The following is a 20506-nucleotide window of genomic DNA, read 5'->3' as shown; positions in this document are numbered from 1 at the left end:
GCCAGGCAGGGATTGTGGGTGGGATCAGCCAGGGTTTCTTGGGGAGGGACACCTGACAGGAGCCTCACAGGTCACCTGGAAGCTGTACAAAGAAGAGGGCACTGGGGGAGATCTCAGGGGCCTAGAGAACAGAGTCCATGGGACATGGGATGGCACAAGGGATGTGTGGAAAGGTAGGAAGATGCAGGAATAGAATCCAGGGACCTAAGGGAGGAGACACTTTCACTGAGGAAGCTGAAACCCAGTGTCTGATCTCCCCACCAGGTCCAGGAGGTGAGGGGGCTGGATGAGTAACCTTTGTGGGTGGTAACTAAGGCATGATGACAGAAGCCAGCAGAGGAGGTAGACACAGAGCTACAGAATGCTCTTCTAAAAGCTCAGCTCTGGGGCGCCTGGGTGGCTCAGGGAGTTAAGCCTCTGCGCTCAGCTCAGGTCATGATCTCAGGGTCCTGGGATCAAGCCCCGCATCGGGCTCTCTGCTCCGCAAGCAAGGAGCCTGCTTCTCCAACTCTCTCTGCCTGCCTCTCTGCCTACTGATCGCTCTCTATCAAATAAATAAATAAAATCTTTTAAAAAATAAATAAATAAATAAATAAAAGCTCAGCTCTGGGGGGCGCCTGGGTGGCTCAGTGGGTTAAAGCCTCTGCCTTCGGCTCAGGTCATGATCCCAGGGTCTTGGGATCGAGCCCCGCATCGGGCTCTCTGCTCAGCAGGGAGCCTGCTTCCTCCTCTCTCTCTGCCTGCCTCTCTGCCTACTTGTGATCTTTGTCTGTCAAATAAATAAAATCTTTAGAAAAAAAAAAATAAAAGCTCAGCTCTGGAGCACCTGGGTGGCATACTCGGTTAAGCAACCAACTCTTGTTTCAGCTCAGGTCTTGATCTCAGAGTCATGACATCAAGCCCTGAGTGGGACTCTGCGCTGAGCACAGAGTCTGCTTGAGATTCTCTTTCCCTCCCCTTCTGTCCCTCCTACTCATGCTCACCCTCGCTCTCTCTCAAATATATAAATAAATCTTTTAAAGGTAATAACTAGGGGCACCTGGGTGGCTCAGTGGGTTGAGGCCTCTGCCTTCGGCTCAAGTCATGATCTCTGGGTCCTGGAATCGAGCCCCACATCGGGCTCTCTGCTTGTCGGGGAGCCTGCTTCCTCTCTCTCTCTGCCTGCCTCTCCGCCTCCTTGTGATCTCGGTCTGTCAAATAAATAAATAAAATCTTAAAAAATATATAAATAACTAAACAAACAAATAGCTCAGCTCTGACATGAATAGAAAGAGAAGTAGAAAGGGCTGGCTTTGGTGTTTAGGATGGGAGAGAGAGATGCAGTAGGTTATAAGGGGGACTTTGGGGAAGGACCCAGTAGAAAAGGAGTGAACGAAGAACGAAGAGATAGAAGTGAAGGTTCTGGATGGGGGCTGTGTCCAGGCCTACTGCAAAGGGTAAGGGAGAGGTCTCAGGTTGAACTGAATCTCTCGTTCATTATCCTGAGCAACTAAGGACACTGAGTCCAATAAGGACACTGAGTCCCAGTTCTGAGGGGTGGCAAGTATCATATCCCCAGCAAAGATTGTCCTGTGCCTTGCTAGGTATGAGGAAAGGGAAGATCCTGTCCTGAAGGGAGTTGCTTCAGCTGGTGCTGGAATCAGCATCACAGTTTGTTCTGCTGAGCAAGCAGTGGCATGGGATGTGGCCTGGGGCTGTGTCATGGCTAGCTGAGCACTGGGCAAGGATCTATGTCCAGGTCTGACTAGGGAAGCCCTGCTTGCAGTATCCTGAGCAATGGCCCAGGTATGATTCATGTTCTGATGGTTCCTGGTATGCCAAATTGGGGGTGTGTGACTTAATCCTATCCCCTCTGGGGTTGCATTGTCTGTACCAAGTGGTCCTAATCTAAGCAAGAGACTATGCTCAGTATGCAGATCAGTGGTCTGGTCATCCCAACTGTCCAGTGATTTGCTGAGCAGAGATGTACTCACAAGCTCTGTTTTTGGCTGAAGCTGTCTGTTGGTTCACCAAGTGCTGGTATAGCCCCCTAGTTTGGGCTATCTCCTTGTGTTTGAAGCACTGATATAGGAAGAAAGAAATGGCTGTTCTCGGAGCAGATGCTGCCACTTAGGGTGCACAATGGTGGAGTAGATGTTGGCCTTTGTCTGGGAAGGATTAGGCAACGATGGTGCCAAGAGGGGATGAAGGTATGTGCCTTAAACCCAGTGGTAGCTGAGGAGTGGGGTTCTCCAGATGACCTGAGTGATGATGTAGCTTTAAGTTTATCTTTGTGGGGGCTTTGTCCTGGTATACGCAGTCCTGATGTAACCACAAAATGTGGTCTGGGAAGAGAACGTCTTCTGGTCTTCTGGCACATGGAGGAGTGACATGGGTGAAGGCTCTGTTCTGGGTTGGCACTGTCTCATAGTGGGCCATGTGGTTTGGTATGACTATACATGCCCATCTGAGATGGGCTCTATGGTGGTGTGCTGGGGTAGATCTATGTCATGGCTCAGTTTTTCACAGGGGCTCATTACTTCTTTGGTGAACATATATATAGGGTCCCCCCCCATATGAATCTTCCCACCATGCTAAGTGATGGTATGGGAGTTTGATGGTCTGCTTCAGATTGTGTTTTTGATATTTATAATGGTATAGGCATAGGATCTCATGCAAGTGAGGGCTGTTTCCTGATGAGTTAAGTGTGAGTACAGTTATCAGTCCTATTCAACAAGGACTTTCTCGTATGGTGTTCAATGGTGCTATATATTATCCTTTTTCTGTGTAAGACTTTTTTTTCTTGGTTTGCTAAGAAGCAATCTGCAATATGGACCTTAGTCTTGTTGGGGAAAGCCTCCTAGTGTGATGAGTGCTGGACTGACTCTGGATTATTGTTCTGGGGTGGAGCTCCTGATGGCTTAATGGATGATGGAATAAGTGTGTTCCCGGGTCTTTGATTTGTACGTTCTGTAGAATACTGAGATCTAGGGAAAGTGCAGATAAGTTTTGGTCTTTGTGCTAACCTTCCCATGATGTGCTAAAGCAAGCATGCGTATGGACTTGCTAATGAGCTGTGTGACTCTTGTTCTTGTTTGCATTTGAATCTGTCCACTGGTGTGCTACATACTGGTTATGGGTTCTGGCCTGGTACAGGGCTATTTTGTGGAAAACTTTAAAAAGTTATTTTTATTTTTTTTATTTTTTATTTTTTAATTTTTTTTAATGTTTTTAATGTTTTTTTTAAAGATTTTTTTTTATTTGTTTGTCATAGAGAGTGAAGTGAGAGCAAGCACAGGCAGACAGAGTGGCAGGCAGAGGCAGAGGGAGAAGCAGGCTCCCTGCCAAGCAAGGAGCCCGATGTGGGACTCGATCCCAGGATGCTGGGATCATGACCTGAGCCGAAGGCAGCTGCTCAACCAACTGAGCCACCCAGGCGTCCCTGGTTTTTTTTTTTTTAATTGTGAAAAAACTTTAAAGATGTGTGGGGGCAGTCCAGTTCTCAGATAAGAGCTATCTCCTGACTTGCTGAGGACTATGTGGGTATGAACAATGAACAGTGATCTGAGCAGGACTCTGCCAAGATATGTTGAAGACTGGAATGGCCTTAGGCTCTCAGGAGATACAGCTGTCCCCACGTGGTTAGAGGTCAGATGCGTACATATAGTGGCCAGTGCAGGAGCCTTCACTTCGGCTTGATGAGTAGTGCTAGGAATACTGACAACATGGGCTTTCTGGCAATGTATTGACTTGGTAAGATACAGGGGTAAGGTTGTTTCTAAAGAGTTTAAATGGTGTTATATGTGTTTGAGTTTGGGTAAAGGTGGACATTGTTTTTTAAGCAGTGTAGCTATAAACCCAGCTCCGGGAAGGGGCCATATTCTTTTTTTTTAAGATTTTATTTATTTGAGAGAGAGTGCACGAGCAGTGGGGAGGAACAGAGGGAGAGGGAGAAGCAGACTTCCTGTTGAGCAGGGAGCCCCATGAGGGACTCAATTCCAGGACCTCGGGATCATGACCTGAGCCAAAGCCAAACGCTTGACGGACTGAGCCATCCAGGTGCCCAAGGGACCATATTCTAATATGCTGAATGGTGACAGCATATCAGTCTCTGTCTGGGTGGGTGCTACACATCCCATCAGTAGTACAACTAAGCTGCCCGTTTCCATACCCTGAATTTCTGTTGGAATAGCATAACCCTCTTCTCTAAAGAGAATGCTCATTCTGAAGCAACTCTGCTGTCTACAGGCAATACTGTACTCTGACAACATAGGTCACATCAGCAGCTTCAACTTAGAGGCCAGGGAGTCCTCCCAGAAATCCAGTCTACACAGGTACTAAGAGATCTCAATAACAAACAAGTAGTGAAGACCTTTCCTTTCACCATTATCATTAATTCTTAATTCTGCCTTTCCTCTTTAGTTTCTCTACCAGTCACTCCTCTGCCATTCTCAGTGATAGTCTCGTGAACACGGAGTACATTTGCTGTCCTGGTAATACCAGCTTTCAAGAGAGCATATTTCCCCTTTGTACTAGGTTGAATAGTATCCCCCCAAATCCGTGTCCATTCAAAACCTGTGAAAGTTTGTTTTTTAAAGATTTTATTTATTTGAGAGAGTAGAATGAGAGAGAGAAATAAGTGGGGGTGAGGGACAGAGAGAGAGGAAGAGGAAGACTCTCCACTAAGCAGGGAGCCCGATGCAGGGCATCCATCCCAGGACCCTAAGATCATGACCTGAGTTGAAGGCAGAGGCTTAACCGAATGAGCCACCCAGGCGCCTGTCATCAAGTTTAGATGAAGTCATTTAGATGAAGTCATACTGGATTAGGGGAGGTACTAAATCCAATATGACTGGTGTCTTTATAAGAGGAAATTGGGGGCACAGACACACAGAGACACACAGAAAGGAGAATGCCATGTGAAGATAGAGACTGCAAGAATGTGTCTACACATCAAAGGTTGCTGGCAACCCACACAAGCTAAGAAAAGGCAAGGAAGGAATCTTCTGCAGAGCCTTCGGAAGGAGCAAGGCCCAGAAGGAACCCAACAGACTCCTTGATTTTTCAGACTTCCAGCCTCCAGAACTATGAGAGAATAAACTTCCGTTGTTTTAAGTGACCCAGTTCAGGGTAATTTGTTACAGCAGCCGTAGTAAACTAATATACCTTGCTTCTACTCCTCTTCTTTTGTACAGATAGATCCTGCTTAAATGCTGAGGACATCTTTTCATTTCCCTGGAATGTTCCTCTTTGGAAGCACCTGGGTGGTTCAGTCAGTTAAGCATCTGATGCTTGGTTTCTGCTCAGGTCATATTTCGGGTCTGGTGGGGCTCCGTACTCAGTGGGAGATCTACTTGGGAGATTCTGTCATTCCCTCTCCTTCCCCATTGCCTCTCCCCACACTGATGTCTGCACACCTTCTCTCTCAATAAATAAATAAATAAATATCTTTAAAAAAAGGGGGGGGAATGTTCCTCCTTAGACAAGAAAGTATAATTTAGCCAACTGCATTTCATCAAACATTTGTATTTGTCAAGCAACTGTGACTGTTAAAATACTACTAGTATATGTTAGCAGTACCTATTGAAAATAGGACTAAGATTTTTTTTATACCATAACAAGTGAATTTTAAAATTTCCCACTGATTTAAAGCACAGCAACAGGGGCACCCGGCTGGCTCAGTCAGTAGAGCATGCAAGTCTTGAGCTCAGGGTTGTGAAGTTGTTGGGTATAGAGATTAAAATAAAATCTTTTAAAAAATAAAATAAAGCACTGCAACATCTTTTATTCTAAGAGACAAAGAACTGAAAACATAACCAGGGAAATGTTTTTTGTGAATGCTGCTTACTCAGATTTTTTTTTCATCTTGTTTTGTTAGTACAGTTTTAATCCGTTTTTTATAAATAAGTTTACTTCAGACTTTAGAGATTTATTATATTATTACTTAGGATTAAGATTCTAGCTCTCACATATTTGGGTTCTAGGTACTATATTTGATGGAGGGAAAGCAAATATAACGCCATTATTCCATTGCCTCCCCTTCTTTTTTAGATTTGTCTGCTATCCTACACAACACTCTCCCTTTTTTGGCTTCATCCCTTTATCAAACACTCCAATAATATGGCTTTTACTATCCTAAGCTCCCCCATCCATTTCTTCCTTTGCCAGTCCCTGTCCCCATCCCAATTTCACTATACCCTCTTCCTATCTACTAAGTATTACTTTTTTATAAGATTTTATTTATTTACTTGAGAGAGAGCATGAGAAGGGAGGGGGTCAGAGGGAGAAGCAGACTCCCCGCCGAGCAGGGAGCCCCATGCAGGACACCATCCTCGGACTCCAAGATCATGACCTGAGCTGAAGGCAGTCGCTTAACCAACTGAGCCACCAGACACCCTCTACTAAGGATTATTAAAGAAACTCTAAACTCTGTTTGCAGAGATAAAAATACAAAGCCGGGCTCTCTAGCCTCCATAATGGGTCATAACGAATGGTCTTTAAAGTTCAACCGCATGGAGCGCCTGGGTGACTCAGTGGGTTAAGCCCCCGCCTTCGGCTTAGGTCATGATCTCAGGGTCCTGCAATCGAGCCCCGCATCAGGCTCTCTGCTTGGAGGGGAGCCTGCTTCCCCCTTTCTGCCTGCCCCTCTGCCTACCTGTGATCTCTCTCCTTCTCTCTGCTGAATAAATAAATAAAATCTTTTAAAAAAAATAAAAATAAAATAAAATAAAGTTCAGCTGTGGAAAGATATAACCTCTGGGTCTAAGGCAACCCCCTAGCTAGCAAACAGTTTTCCAAGATCCGTGCCTCACTTAAAACTTACTGCTTAAGGTTATACCATGTGATGATACCTGTTTATTCTTTCACCTTTAGTAGCTTGCTGGTCTGTCCTTGCTTAGATCCCAGCTTCTGTGCTTTCATCCCTTGCTAAGTGTTGCCTAGACGCACACCACCTACCCAACTCCACACCATTTTCCCAGTTGAAACTGCCCAACCTCTGTCAGTTGCCTTGACTACTTCTGTGCCCAATCAGGACTTTGACTTCTTCACAGGGAGCTCTTTAAAACTCTAATTTAGGGGCACTTGGCTGGCTCAGTCAAAAGAACATGCAACTCTTCATCTCAGGGTTGTGAGTTCGAGCCCCATGTGAGGTGCAGAGGTTACTGAAAAATAAGTAAACTTCAAAAAACATTAAAAAAATAAAACTTCTATTTATTGAGCTACATGTGCTAAATGCTTCATATGCATTATGTCTTTTAATGCTCACAACCATGTGAGGTAAGAATTACCTCCTTGGGGTGCCTGGGCAGCTCAGTCATTAAGTGTCTGCCTTCGGCTCAGGTCATGATCCCGGGATCCTGGGATTGAGCCCCGCATCGGGCTCCCTGCTCAGCGGGAAGCCTGCTTTTCCCTCTTCCACTCTCCCTGCTTGTGTTCCCTCTCTCACTGTATCTCTCTCTGCCAAATAAATAAATAAAATCTTAACAAAAAAAGAATTACCCCCATCACCTTCAGCCATTGACCATGCTTTCCACTGTACAAGAAATAACAAGGACATCAACATATGCTTCCTCAATTTCCCTCTTCTCCACCTCAAAATCTCTGATCTTCAAATGCTTCACTTCCTTTATTCCCATTATGAAAACGTGTCAAATGGGCAGAGACAGAAATACAGGGGCATCTGAGAGACAGACATGGTTGATCTGTGGTCTTAAGGAACACAGACCTTAATGAATTCTATGAGGATCAAGAACAATGATCTAAAAAAAGTACCAAGAGGAGTGCCTGGGTGGCTCAGTTGGTTAAATGTCTGACTACTGATTTCAGCTCAGGTCATGATCTCGGGGTTGTGAGACGGAACCTCATGCTCAGTGGGGGGGGGCATCCCTTCCCTCTCTCTCACCCTCTGTCCCTCCTCCCACTCTCTTTCTCAAATAAATAATCTTAAAAGAAAAAAAAAAGGTGCCTGGGTGGCTCAGTGGGTTAAGCCGCTGCCTTTGGCTCAGATCATGATCTCAGAGTCCTGGGATCCAGCCCCAAGTCGGACTCTCTGCTCAGCAGGGAGCCTGCTTCCTCCTCTCTCTGCCTGCCTCTCTGCCTGCTTGTGATCGCTCTCTGTCAAATAAATAAATAAAATCTCTAAAAAATAAAAAATAAAAAAAATAAAAGGAATTACCAAGAGCCTGCCAAGAAATTTCAGGAAGCTGTCATCCAAAGAGATGTTGAAATCAGAAAACAAGCAGCCCACTAAAGTTTGGGGCCTAAGAGTATAGCATTTCTTATGGGGCAGCTTACTGACTTCTGAAAAAACTCTTCTTTTTCACATGATGTCAGCCAATCTGTAGAGGCTTTCACTCTTCAGCCGTTTTGAGGCACGACTCACCTTCTGCTCCCTCTCTTTTCTACCTGCCAGGTTTAATCACTCAGATGGCTTTGAGTTTATCTCTGCAACTCCCTTGTGAGTCTCAAAATAATGACTCCAAATGTCCCAGTCTCCTGCCTTAGCTTTGAGGGAAGCTACTACCCCTCTTCTTTATATTCTACCATATTTGGCCACTATCCAAGATGAAGCCCCTCTGATAGTGTAGTCACTCTGTTTCCACACTGCCCTCTGCTATCTCACCCACCCAAATTCCCATGGCCACCTTTCCCTTCCAGACCTTTCCACTTGGCCCTAGAGAATTCTCTTTCAAAGACAGACAAACTTGGGGTGCCTGGGTGGCTCAGTCGGTTGGGTGTCTGCCTTGGGTTGTGGTCCTGGAGTCGGGGATTGAGCCCCGCATCAGGCTCCCTGCTCGGCAGGGAGTCTGCTTCTCCCTCTGCCCTTCACCCCACTCCTGCTCTCCCTCTCCCTTGCTCTCTCTCAAATAAGTAAATAAAATCTTTTTTTAAAAAGATAGACAAACTCTCCTCCATGGAAACTCCCATTTTCCAGCCTTAAATGAAACATGGTTTTCCCCTCAGTGGTCAAGACACCACTTCCCCTGCATCTCCACATATCACAGGACCTAGAGACAGGGTTGACATTCTCCTACTACTTCATCACTACTTCTAAGCCATAACACTTCTAACATTGCTTCCTTGAGGTTCATACCATTCACTCATTTTCTCCTCTTCATTGTGGTCATCTAACAACTACTGGTCAGTCTCTCTCTCCCTCTCCCTGTCATTCACTGAATGTTGCCACTTGACTCACAGTCTTCCTCTCTTAACAAACTGTCCATCATCTCAGACATCTTCAGCAAACATCCATCTTGGCACCTAATGTGCAGGTAGGGGAGTTTAGGAAGGCAGCATTTGAGCCATGTCAGCTGAACGAAACTTGTGGTTTTTCTGGTGGTTTCTCAATATGAAATAGCCGCATTTGAACAGAAACTCAGCCTTATGGTGTCCAGGATAGTCTAGGATGACTGTAGGTGAGTAGAGTTTCAATATATTTGAATTTTTCTCAGCAGCAGACTTGGTCTCCAAGTATCTGAGGCAGGAAGATTTCTGAGAAAGAGCATTTAAGCAAGAGTTGCAGCAGACTGAGTCTAGGCTTATCTGGCTGGCAGTACTGCACTCACATCAATTTTTTTAAAGCAAGCTCCATGCCCAGCATGGAGCCCAGCATGCAGCTTGAAATCATAACCGTGAAATCAAGGCCTGAGCTGAAATCAAGAGTTGGATGCATAACAGAATGAGCCACCCAGACACCCCCGCATCATTTTTATTACAAAGATACTGTCTTCTGAATCAACGTTTCATGATTTTGATAAGTACAAAATACCTTTTTAAAAGATTTTCTTATTTGAGAGAGAAAGAGAATATGGGGGGTGCACGTAGAAGGAGAGGGAGAAGCAGGCTTTTGGGTGAGCCAGGAGCCTGACACAGGGCTCAATCCCAGGACCCTGGGATCATGGGATCATGACCTGAGCCAAAGGCAGCCACTTAACTGCCCGAGCCACCCAGGTGCCTCACAAAATGTTATTTCAACAAATATTTCCTGAGAACCTACTATGTGGCAGGCACCGCCCCAAGAGCTGAGTAAAGAAAAAAAAATCCCTTATCCCGTTGCTTAAATCAGTTCACAACTATTCAACATAAATAACTCAAATGTCAAGTTAAAATAATGATACTTCAGAGGGTTGTTGTGTGTTTTAAATGAGATGATTCTTATCATGCTAATAGCTCAATAAGTGGTTAAGTAAATGGTGAAGGGGTGGGGCTATTAAGAACTCCTCTGCACCTCCCAAGTGTAACCAGCAGGTGTCAGGATCCCCTAGCTAAACCCTACTAGGTCAAGGGTGACCAGGTTGTCTACCCTCTCCAAACACCAATGGAAGTAGCAAAGGACCTTGAGGCCACTCTTCACCACTCCCCTATTCCTAATCAGAGCTACTTAGGTGCAGACATCTGTTAGTACCGATCTTAGGTGAGAACGTGTGTGCCTACAGAGAGAGACCAATCCAAGGCATTCTGCTGTCTCCGTTAGGCACCACAATTTGGAAATGACCAAGATCCGGTCACAGAGAAGCTGAAAAGGAACATTCAAGTCAAAGAGGAGCAAGATGAGGCAGATCCAGGGAGAGAATAAAGTCGGAGGAGGAAAAAAGACACTGAGACAGAGAGAAAGCTAAAACTTCTCTTCCTCAGTCACCTCTCCAGAGCCTCACCCAAAGCTTTGCTAGAGCCCTCTCATTTAAGCCACCAGCAACCTGAAACCCCCACCTTCTAGGCTCCTGCCACACGTCAAATCCCCCTTTAATCCTTGTAATCCCACTGATTCTCTAGCTGGCTTTCTCCCGGATACATTTCACAGAGAAGCTTGAGAGTCCCTGGCAAAGAACTCCTCATTCTCTTTTAGCCCACGTAATTTCTACTTTGTATCTGAGCTGCCATATTTTTCCAGACTTCCCTTTTCTTCTCATTAGAAGCTATTATTTCCATTTTTTGAAAGATGCCTTTCCCCTTCTTACAATAGCCTCTTTGACTTTGCCAACTAACCCAGCTGCATATTTTATGTCCCAAGTGCCTAGTATTTTTGATCATTGGCATACATTTTCTCAGGCTTCTGATATGTTATGTTGAAAATAGTCCACAGGCTTCCTGTGGGTTATTGACTTTCTGAATGTTAGTCTTAATTTTTCTTAATGCCTTGTAACATGCGGCATACCCAAACAGAAATGGGCCTTGTTCAGACACCATCCTGAAGTATAGAAGTGTTGACTTAGTGAGAGCTCTCTCTCTGGACAGAAACCTTGCTGCGACTATAATTTAGAGCCAAACACCAGTTAAGAGCTCTTTCCTTAACACAGAGAGCTTTGCTTAGGAATTTCTAAAGAAAACCCAAAGAATTTAGAAAATGGAACCTCTGCTCTAGAAAGGACAAAATAATAAAAAGTAAAATGTACTGCAATTGACATAGTAGCCAAACTCGTGAACTACCACTAATCCCTCCTCTCCCTTGGCAGGGCAGCAAAGGGAAGTGAATCTATTTCTAGGACAACATAAAGATTCTAGGAACTAACCTAATATATCCAGTTACCTAAAAAATCTGAACTTGGATTTCCTCCAAATCATGATCGATCCAGGTCAATGCCAGATCATGCAAGAGAGGCCGGAGTCCTTGTATTCACTCATGGCCACTGCTGGTACTGTTTCTAGTCATTGTCAATAGAGAAATAGCCTTATTACAGAAATAGCTCTCCTGTGGTGACATTGCACATATCCACACAGGGAAAGGCTTGAAGTATCTGAGTTGTGGCAGAATGCCTTGTGAGCCTCCTGAAACACAAGATCACAGGAGGTCTGTAAGGAGGTTGTCTCCCAGTCAACTCCCTGTATTTCCTGGCAGGCTGTCATGAGACAGTTTCTTATTACCTCCCTGGTTTTGATGGGATATGAAGCTCTCTCTCCTAAGCCTTTGGAATAGAGCTGCAGAATATAAAACCCCTTAGTGGCAGCCTAGAATGAGCTCCTCCGCAATACTGGAACACTGTTGTTTTGGTGTTGTCCTTTTTAGTATGTGGAACAAGGATCATGGCAAGCAGGCAACTTAGGCTTACTTTTCTTTTTGCTGTCTACTTACTAAAATGTCTAAGTCTCGAAGTGACTTGCTGTCTTTTTACCAGCCAGATCAGTCAGGCCTTGTCTCATGGGTAAGCTTGACAAGCCTTGAGCCATTCCACTCAGCCAAGCCGTGATTATATCCAAACATGACTGGTTGAGGCTACAGTTGATTCCACTGACAAGGTCTGCCTCCTTCTACCCAGTGGAAGCTGTTGCTGTTTCTGACACTAACTGAGGGGCCTAGAATCTAATTGGCTCCCCTTTTCTAAAATGTTGCAAATCCAAACGAAAGGACATTCCACAAAGCAATTTGCCTAGGCTCTTCAAAAGTCAATGTCCCGAAAGGCACCAAGACGGCGGCTGTGGAACTTTACTGGAGACTAAATGAGGTGACAACTAAATACAATCTGTGACATTTGAGTGGATTCTCGATGAAGTTTTAAACACCTCTAAAAGACATCATTACAGTAATTAGAGATATCTGAATATGGGTTATAAATCAGATAATAGCGTTATAATCAATGTTAAAATGTCCTGAGTGGGATCATTGTATTGTGGCTATGTAGAAGAATGCTTCTGCTTTAGGAAACACATGCTGTGCTCACTTCAGCAGCACGTATACTAAAATTGGAACGATACAGAGAAGATTGAGCTTGGCCTCTGCACAAGAATGACGTGCAAATTCGTGAAGCATTTCATATTTTTAAAGGTCTTTATTTAAAAAAAAAAACAAGGAAATACATGCTGAAGTATTCAGGGAATCCATGCAATTTACTCTCAACAGATTCAGGGAAAAAATAATGTATATTTACACATAGATAAAGCAAATGTGGCAACATGCTAACAATTTATAAAGGTATATAGGTATTCGTTATATGATTCTTACAACTTAATATCTTAAACTATTTCAAAATAAAAAATTAGGGGGAGGAACCATGCTGCAAAGAATATTTTGCACATATCTGGCTGGGCACATGAAACTGTAGCTTATATACTAGAAGTGGAATTTCTAAGTCATAAAATATGAGCATTTTTAGCTTTATTCTGTATTGTTATATTACTCTCCAAGGTGGTCATACCAGTTTCTACTTCCACCACATTTTACCACATCTTCACACAACACAATCAGTTCTTGTTTCTGCCAATGATGGGTGTAAGACAGTATCTCATTACTGCTTTTTTCCTAACACTGTATTACGAAAAGAAATTTAAACATAAAGTTTAAAAAATTGTGCAGTGAACTCGGGTGGTAGCTACATGAGCATTTTGTCACATTTACTTTATCATGTATCTATCCATCCCTTTATCATATTCTGTTATGTATTTGAAAGTAAATTGAAACCATCTTTATACTTCACCTCTAAACACTTCAGCATGCATATCGTTCACGAGAGTTCAACATTTGCTTACAGATTTTTTTTAAAGATTTTATTTATTTATTTATTTGACAGAGATCACAAGTAGGCAGAGAGGCAGGTAGAGAGAGAGGAGGAAGCAGGCACCCCACCGAGCCGAGAGCCCGATGCGGGGCTCGATCCCAGGACCCTGGAATCATGACCTGAGCCGAAGGCAGAGGCTTTAACCCACTGAGCTACTCAGGCACCCCATGCTTACAGATTTTTAAGGTAAAATATATACATAGTAGAATGCCCAAACCATGAATATATATTTGCTGAGTTCTAACAAATGCACACACACACACGTAAGCCAGACCTCTATAAAAATATAGAACATTACCATCACCCCTAGAAAGTTCCCTAATTCCCCTCCAGGCCAACCCCTGCTCCCACTTCCACCAGGTAACCACTGCTCTGATTGGTTTGCTCTGGTTTTTTTCACGATTAGTTTTGTCTCTTCTAGACACAATATGAACTTTTTTGGTGGACAATTTCTTTCACTCAGCATGTTTTTGAGAGTAATACATGTGGCTGCCTCTACCACTAGTTTGGTTGTTTTTTTTTTTTAAAGATTTTATTTATTTGTCAGAGAGAGGGAGAGAGAGCAAGCACAGGAAGACAGAGAGGCAGGCAGAGGCAGAGGGAGAAGCAGGCTCCCTGCCGAGCAAGGAGCCCCATGTGGGACTCAATCCCAGGACGCTGGCATCATGACCTGAGCCGAAGGCAGCTGCTTAACCAACCGAGCCACCCAGGCATCCTTAGTTTGGTTTTTTTTAAGACTTTATTTATTTGAGAGAGAGAGCGAGAAGGCTCAAGCAGGGGAGCGGCAGAGGGAGAGGGAGAAGGCAGCTTTCCATTGAACAGAGAGCCCAAAAGCGGAATTCCATCCCAGGACCCCAGGACCATCATCTGAGCAGAAAGCAGATGCTTCTACCAACTGAGCCACCGAGGCACCCTTAGTTTGCTCCTTTTTGTCATTGAGTAGAATTCCATTGTATGAATATGACACAGTTTGTTGATCCATTTTTCTGGTGATAGACACCTAGTCTCTTTTCAGTTTGGAGCTATTTTGAATAAGGCTGTTATGAACATTCTTGGCAAGTATTTTTGCATATATATGTTTTCATTTCTCTTGGGCATTTATTATTTTAATCTGCATATCTCTGATTACTAATGAAATTGGACATATTTTCTTTTTTTTTAAGTTTATTTAAGTAATCTCTATACCCAATGTGGGTCTTCAATTCCCCACCCTGAGATCAAGCGTGGCATGTTCTTCCAGCTGAGCCAGCCAGGCACCATAAACATATTTTCAAAATAGCTATATTTTACTGTATATATTATCTACTGTTATCTTTTGTTCATTTTTCTGTTAAGCTGTTTGTCTTTAATCTTTTTTCTTTATGAAGCAGCTCTCAGGACACCTGGGTGGCTCAGTGGGTTGGCCATCTGACTCTTGGTTTCAGCTCAGGTCGTTATCTCATGGATCAAGAGATAGAGCCCTACATAGGGCTCTGTGCGCAGTAGGGAATCTGCTTGAGATTCTGTCTCTCCCTCCCCCCAAGCACGCTTTCTCTCAAATAAATAAATAAATCTTTTTTTTTTTTTTAAGCAGATCTTGGGGCACCTGGGTGGCTCAGTGGATTAAGCCTCTGCTTTCTGCTCAGGTCATGGTCTCAGGGTCCTGGGATCGAGCCCCACATCGGGCTCTCTGCTCAGCAGGGAGCCTGCTTCCCCCTCTCTCTCTGCCTGCCTCTCTGTCTACTTGTGATTTCTCTCTCTCTCTCTCTGTGTCAAATAAATAAATAAAATCTTTTTTTTAAAGTTTTATTTAGTCAAGTCACCTCTACACTCAACATGGGGCTCAAACTAAAAACTCCAAGATCAAGAGTCTCATGCTTTTCTTTTCTTTTAAAGATTTTTTATTTATTCACATTTGACAGAGAGAGAGAGATCACAAGTACACAGAGAGGCAGGCAGAGAGAGGGGGGAAACAGGCTCCCCGCTGAGCAGAGAGCCCGATGCGGGACTCGATCCCAGGACCCTGGGATCATGACCTGAGCCGAAGGTAGAGGCTTAACCCACTGAGCCACCCAGGCGCCCCAAGAGTCTCATGCTTTTCTGACTGAGCCACCCAGGCACCCCAAGAAGCAGCTCTTTTTATTCTGGATGCTAACTACATATTTCTTACATGTTGTAAATATCTTGTCTCTTCTCTTTGTTTATGGTGTCTATTCTTACGAAAAAGTTTGAATCTTTAACAGTTGAATTTACTAATTCTTTTTCTTTTACAGTTGTCCTTTATGCACCTTGTCTAGGACAGTGATCTTCAGTCTAGGGTATATATTCCCTGAAGGTATGTGAAGACTTTTAAGGTGTTTAAGAGTATGGACAGCTTTGACGGAATTAATTTCTAGATCCTCAGTTGCCATATCTATTCTTTCCTAAAAGAAATGTTTCAGAATGCTTGTGTGGTGGCCTCACTCTGGGTCTCCATTTCCTCCTTTCCTTTCACAAACGCCTATATTCCTTTACCCCAGTCTGAACCTTGTTCATTCCCTTAATATAAAACGTTTGGTGAGCCAAAGGGACAAATAAAAATATTGCTGTTAAAAGTGTACATACTGGGGCGTCTGGGTGGCTCAGTGGGTTAAGCCGCTGCCTTCGGCTCAGGTCAGGATCTCAGGGTCCTGGGATCGAGTCCCGCATTGGGCTCTCTGCTCAGCAGGGAGCCTGCTTCCCTCTCACTCTCTCTGCCTGCCTCTCTGCCTACTTGTGACCTCTGTCAAATAAATAAATAAAATCTTTTTTAAAAAGTGTGCATACTATACTTATATGAAATTACAGAACAGGGAAAATGAATTATTAGTGAGAACAGTCAGAACAGTGGTTGCTTCTGTGGTGGGAATGAAGATTGCCTACCTCAAACAAAAAAACACAAGAGCAAATAATATGCATGTTGAAGTTTTCAGGAGTGAAGTGTACTAATGTCTGAAACTTACTTTAAAATGCGTAAAAACATAACATGGGTTAATGGAAGGTATAGAGGTCCAGGGCAGGCTGCCCCAAGATGGGCCACTTTGGCATAAAGATTATTTTGAGTTAAAAGTAATCAAAAGGAGATGCAGGAAAAGCTCTTTAGGTCCCACAAATGGCCTAAATTTACATTGGAAAGCAGAGCCTGTACCAGGAAGAGAACTTTTTTCTTTTTTTAAAAGATTCCATTTATGGGCTCCTGGGTGGCTCAGCCATTCCACATCTGCCTTCAGCTCAGGTCACTGGGATCAAGCCCAGCATCAGGCTCCTTGCTCAGTGGGAAGCCTGCATCTCCCTCTCCCACTCTCCCTGCTTGTGTTCCCTTTCTCACTGTATCTCACTGTCAAATAAATAAAATCAATTTTTTTAAGGATTTTATTTATTTATTTGACAGACAGAGATCACAAGCAGGCAGAGAGGCAGGCAGAGAGAGAGGAAGAAGCAGACTCCCCGCTGAGCAGAGAGCCCGATGCAGGGCTCGATCCCAGGACCCTGGGATCATGACCTGAGCCGAAGGCAGAGGCCTTAACCCACTGAGCCATCCAGGCGCCCCCAAATCAATCTTTTTAAAAAAAATTAAAATTTCATTTATCTATAGAGCAAGAGCGCGAGTGAGAAAGAGTGCACAAGTAGGGGGAGGGGCAGAGAGAGAAGGAGGCTCCCCGCCAGCGGGGAGCCCTTTGTGGCTGATCCTGGGACTCCTAGATCTCGACTTGAGCTGAAGGCAGAGGCTCAACCAACTGACCCACCCAGGTGCCCCAGGAAGAATGCTATTAACACAGACTCCCCTTTATGTAAGGAACTTAACTGCATAATAGAACCACCTTGCTTTTCTAAACATCTCCCTTCACCTTCCTGCTAATGGCCTTCTCTTTGTATCCTCAGACCTCTCCTTAGTTCACATAAGCTTCATGTTGCCTCACTGTCTTTGGAATTTCCAGGTCTGTAGATTTACTACACATACGTCTGTTAAATTTGGTTTCCTCCTGGCAATCTGTCTCATGACAATTTGATTCTAAGTCCACTTAGAAGGACCATAAGGCAAAGGTAGGTCTTCTACCCCAACAATGGATAGAGCAATGGGTAGATAGAAAAAGCAGTATTAAAGTGAACACAGCAAAATGCCAATTGTAGAATCTAGGTGTCAAGGGTATGGACATTTGTGTACAATTCTATCAATTTCTTTACTTGTTTAAAACAAGTAGATCTTGAGGAAGCTTCCTCTAGTCAAAGTCTTGTGTCTTTTCTGCTTCTGAGACACAGGTCCATGAGAACAAAGCAATGAGAACTGTGGTAAGAAATACTGAGGGCGGCAGTGCCTTATTTCATCTAGGCAACAAATTCATGGCAAGGCTCAGCCTCATCTATCTTAGAATGAGAATGCAGAATTGAGATAGTTGTTACAAGGAAGGCATTAATACATTTTTATTTGAATTGAAAAAAAAAGACTTTTTAAAACAAAATAAGTCTCATTTGACCTTTTATGATGAAGAGGACTGACTTCCAGTTAGATTATATAGTGGGCATTTTCTGTAAATTGAACAAACTCTGATCAGTAACATCAAAAGCTTTTGATGAAAAAATATTTAAAGCTCAAAAAGAAACAGAAATATTTATTTTAAAATACTAAATTGGCAAATATTCATTCAAATTAATATTTTAATTTTCCAACCCTTTCTGAGTATATCAGGTTAAATAAGTAACACTCAATGAAAAAGTAAAGAGGTACAATTACTAGTCATCTAAAAAGCCTTTTTGGTATGGCTCCTAGAAGGTGAGAAATTGAATAACTCTAGTGAATGAGTAACAAATCCTTTTACAAGTCACATGGTTTCCAATCCTTTGCTTTCAACAAATTTGAAGGAAAATCTAATCAAGTAGCCAGACAAGAGATCATAAAAAGACATTTCTGATAGATCATTATGTGATTTTTGGCAAACAACTCAGAAAGAGCTCAAAAATTAAATTATGATGTTATTACAATACTATTATATTTTCAGATGCTTACATGTTTGAACAATTTTCTCAGTGCATCATAAAAACAAAAACAGAATTGAAACTGAACTCTCATTCTAGCAACAGGTTGTATTCATCCACCCATATGTATACTGGAAGGAACAAAAAAAAGTCCATCTCATTCAAGGGTGCATTTCCAATAAAATTTGACTTTTATGTTTTCCATTAATTTATCAAAATGTATAAAAATTTGTGTTTTGAGCAATTTTATACCAATAATAACAGTTACAAATAACTCAATCCAGAGAAATTTTTTAATAGCTAAAATGTTTATAGGACATTTGCTAAAAAATTGTTTTATATTCACATTTTTGTGCAAAGAAATATGATGGAGTGATAGGGCGCCTGGGTGGCTCAGTGGGTTGGACCTCTGCCTTCGGCCCAGGTCATGATCTTGGGGTCCTGGGATTGAGCCCCGCATCGGGCTCTCTGCTCAGCAGCGAGCCTGCGTCGCCCTCTCTCTCTGCCTGCCTCTCGGCCTACTTATGATCTCTCTCTGTCAAATAAATAAATAAAATCTTTTTTTTAAAAAAGGAAATATGATAGAGTGATCAATAAAGTAAAAATTAAAGCATAAAAATAAAAATAAAAATCTAAGCATAAAAATATATCACTTAAGATAAAATTCTATGGGAGAAGTGGAAAGGAAAAATGAATTAAAGACAAAAATAGATAACAATTTTCTGGCTATTAAAGAAGATCTTATCCCTTTAACTTTCATATGGATGATGGGTATCAAACCACTATGGTACTTAGAATTCATTTAAAATAATGATAGATTTGGGTTTTTATGTCACCATTTATAATATCTTGGAAATTACATCCTTTGCAAGTATCTTAACTTAAAATGAAAACATTTTTATGTCACATTAACATGTAAAACTGAATCCATAATTTTTCAAAATTCTTTGAGGGATATGAGAGCAAACAGCATGAAAACCACTGGTCTAAAAATCATTTCCTACCCTATGATGAAATTATACTCTCTTGTATTTTAGTTTTTAAACATTATATATATTTTTTAAATTTATTTTTTATTTTCAGCGTAACAGTATTCATTATTTTTGCACCACACCCAGTGCTCCATGCAATCCGTGCCCTCTATAATACCCACCACCTGGTACCCCGACCTCCCACCACCCGCCCCTTCAAAACCCTCAGATTGTTTTTCAGAGTCCATTTGAGAGAGAAAGCAGGAGCAAGGAAGAGGAGCAGAGGGAGAAGCAGGCAGGGATCCTGACAACAATGTGGGGCTTGATCCAGGACCCTGGGATCGTGACCTGAGCTGAAGATACACGCTTAACTGACTGAGCCACCCAGGTACCCTCTCTTGAATTTTCTTTAAAAATGTCAAAGTTTGGGGCGCCTGGGTGGCTCAGTGGGTTAAGCCGCTGCCTTCGGCTCAGGTCATGATCTCGGGGTCCTGGGATCGAGTCCCGCATCGGGCTCTCTGCTCAGCAGGGAGCCTGCTTCCTCCTCTCTCTCTCTCTGCCTGCCTCTCTGCCTACTTGTGATCTCTCTCTGTCAAATAAATAAATAAAATCTTTAAAAAAAAATAAATAAAAAATAAAAATTAAAAAAAAAAAAAGTCAAAGTTTTGGGGCACCTGGGTGACTTGGTTAACCATCAGACTTGGTTTGGGATCCCATCATGAGCTCCTGGTCTGCTTCCCCGTCCACTCTCCCTCTGTCCCTCCCTCCACTCAAGCATTCCCTCTATCTCTTTCTCCCAATTAAAAAAATAATAATAACAATAAAATTTGAAAAAATGTCAAAGTTCTGCCTTTCACATTTCTGTCTCTAAACAGCCTGGAGTTGATTTCCCTAAAACATAGCCCAGATAGACACAGCACCAGAATCAGCTGGAGCCTGTGGCCAAGCTTTACATTTCCACCAAACATGGCTTAGCTTTACTGACTCCGAATCACAGGAGTGGGGAGTATCCAAGAATTAGTACTGTCAAAAAGCTGTTCAAGGGGCGCCTGGGTGGCTCAGTTGTTAAATGTCTGCCTTCAGCTCAGGTCATGA

General features: G+C 43.0%; 1 long non-coding RNA gene and 1 other non-coding gene across 2 annotated transcripts in view; one reads left to right on the top strand and one right to left on the bottom strand.

Moving 5' to 3' along the window:
* LOC122896475 overlaps nt 1-20506 on the bottom strand; it is a 71784-nt gene that overhangs the window by 44953 nt on the left and 6325 nt on the right. The window lies entirely within an intron of this gene.
* On the top strand, nt 12628-12735 carry LOC122897787. The gene has a single exon (XR_006382629.1). It is a non-coding gene; the product is annotated as a U6 spliceosomal RNA (small nuclear RNA).

Source organism: Neovison vison, chromosome X, assembly GCF_020171115.1.
Source record: "Neovison vison isolate M4711 chromosome X, ASM_NN_V1, whole genome shotgun sequence".
NCBI lineage: Eukaryota > Metazoa > Chordata > Mammalia > Carnivora > Mustelidae > Neogale > Neogale vison.
Note: the sequence above shows the minus strand (reverse complement) of the source record. Positions and strands in the feature narration are given on the sequence as shown.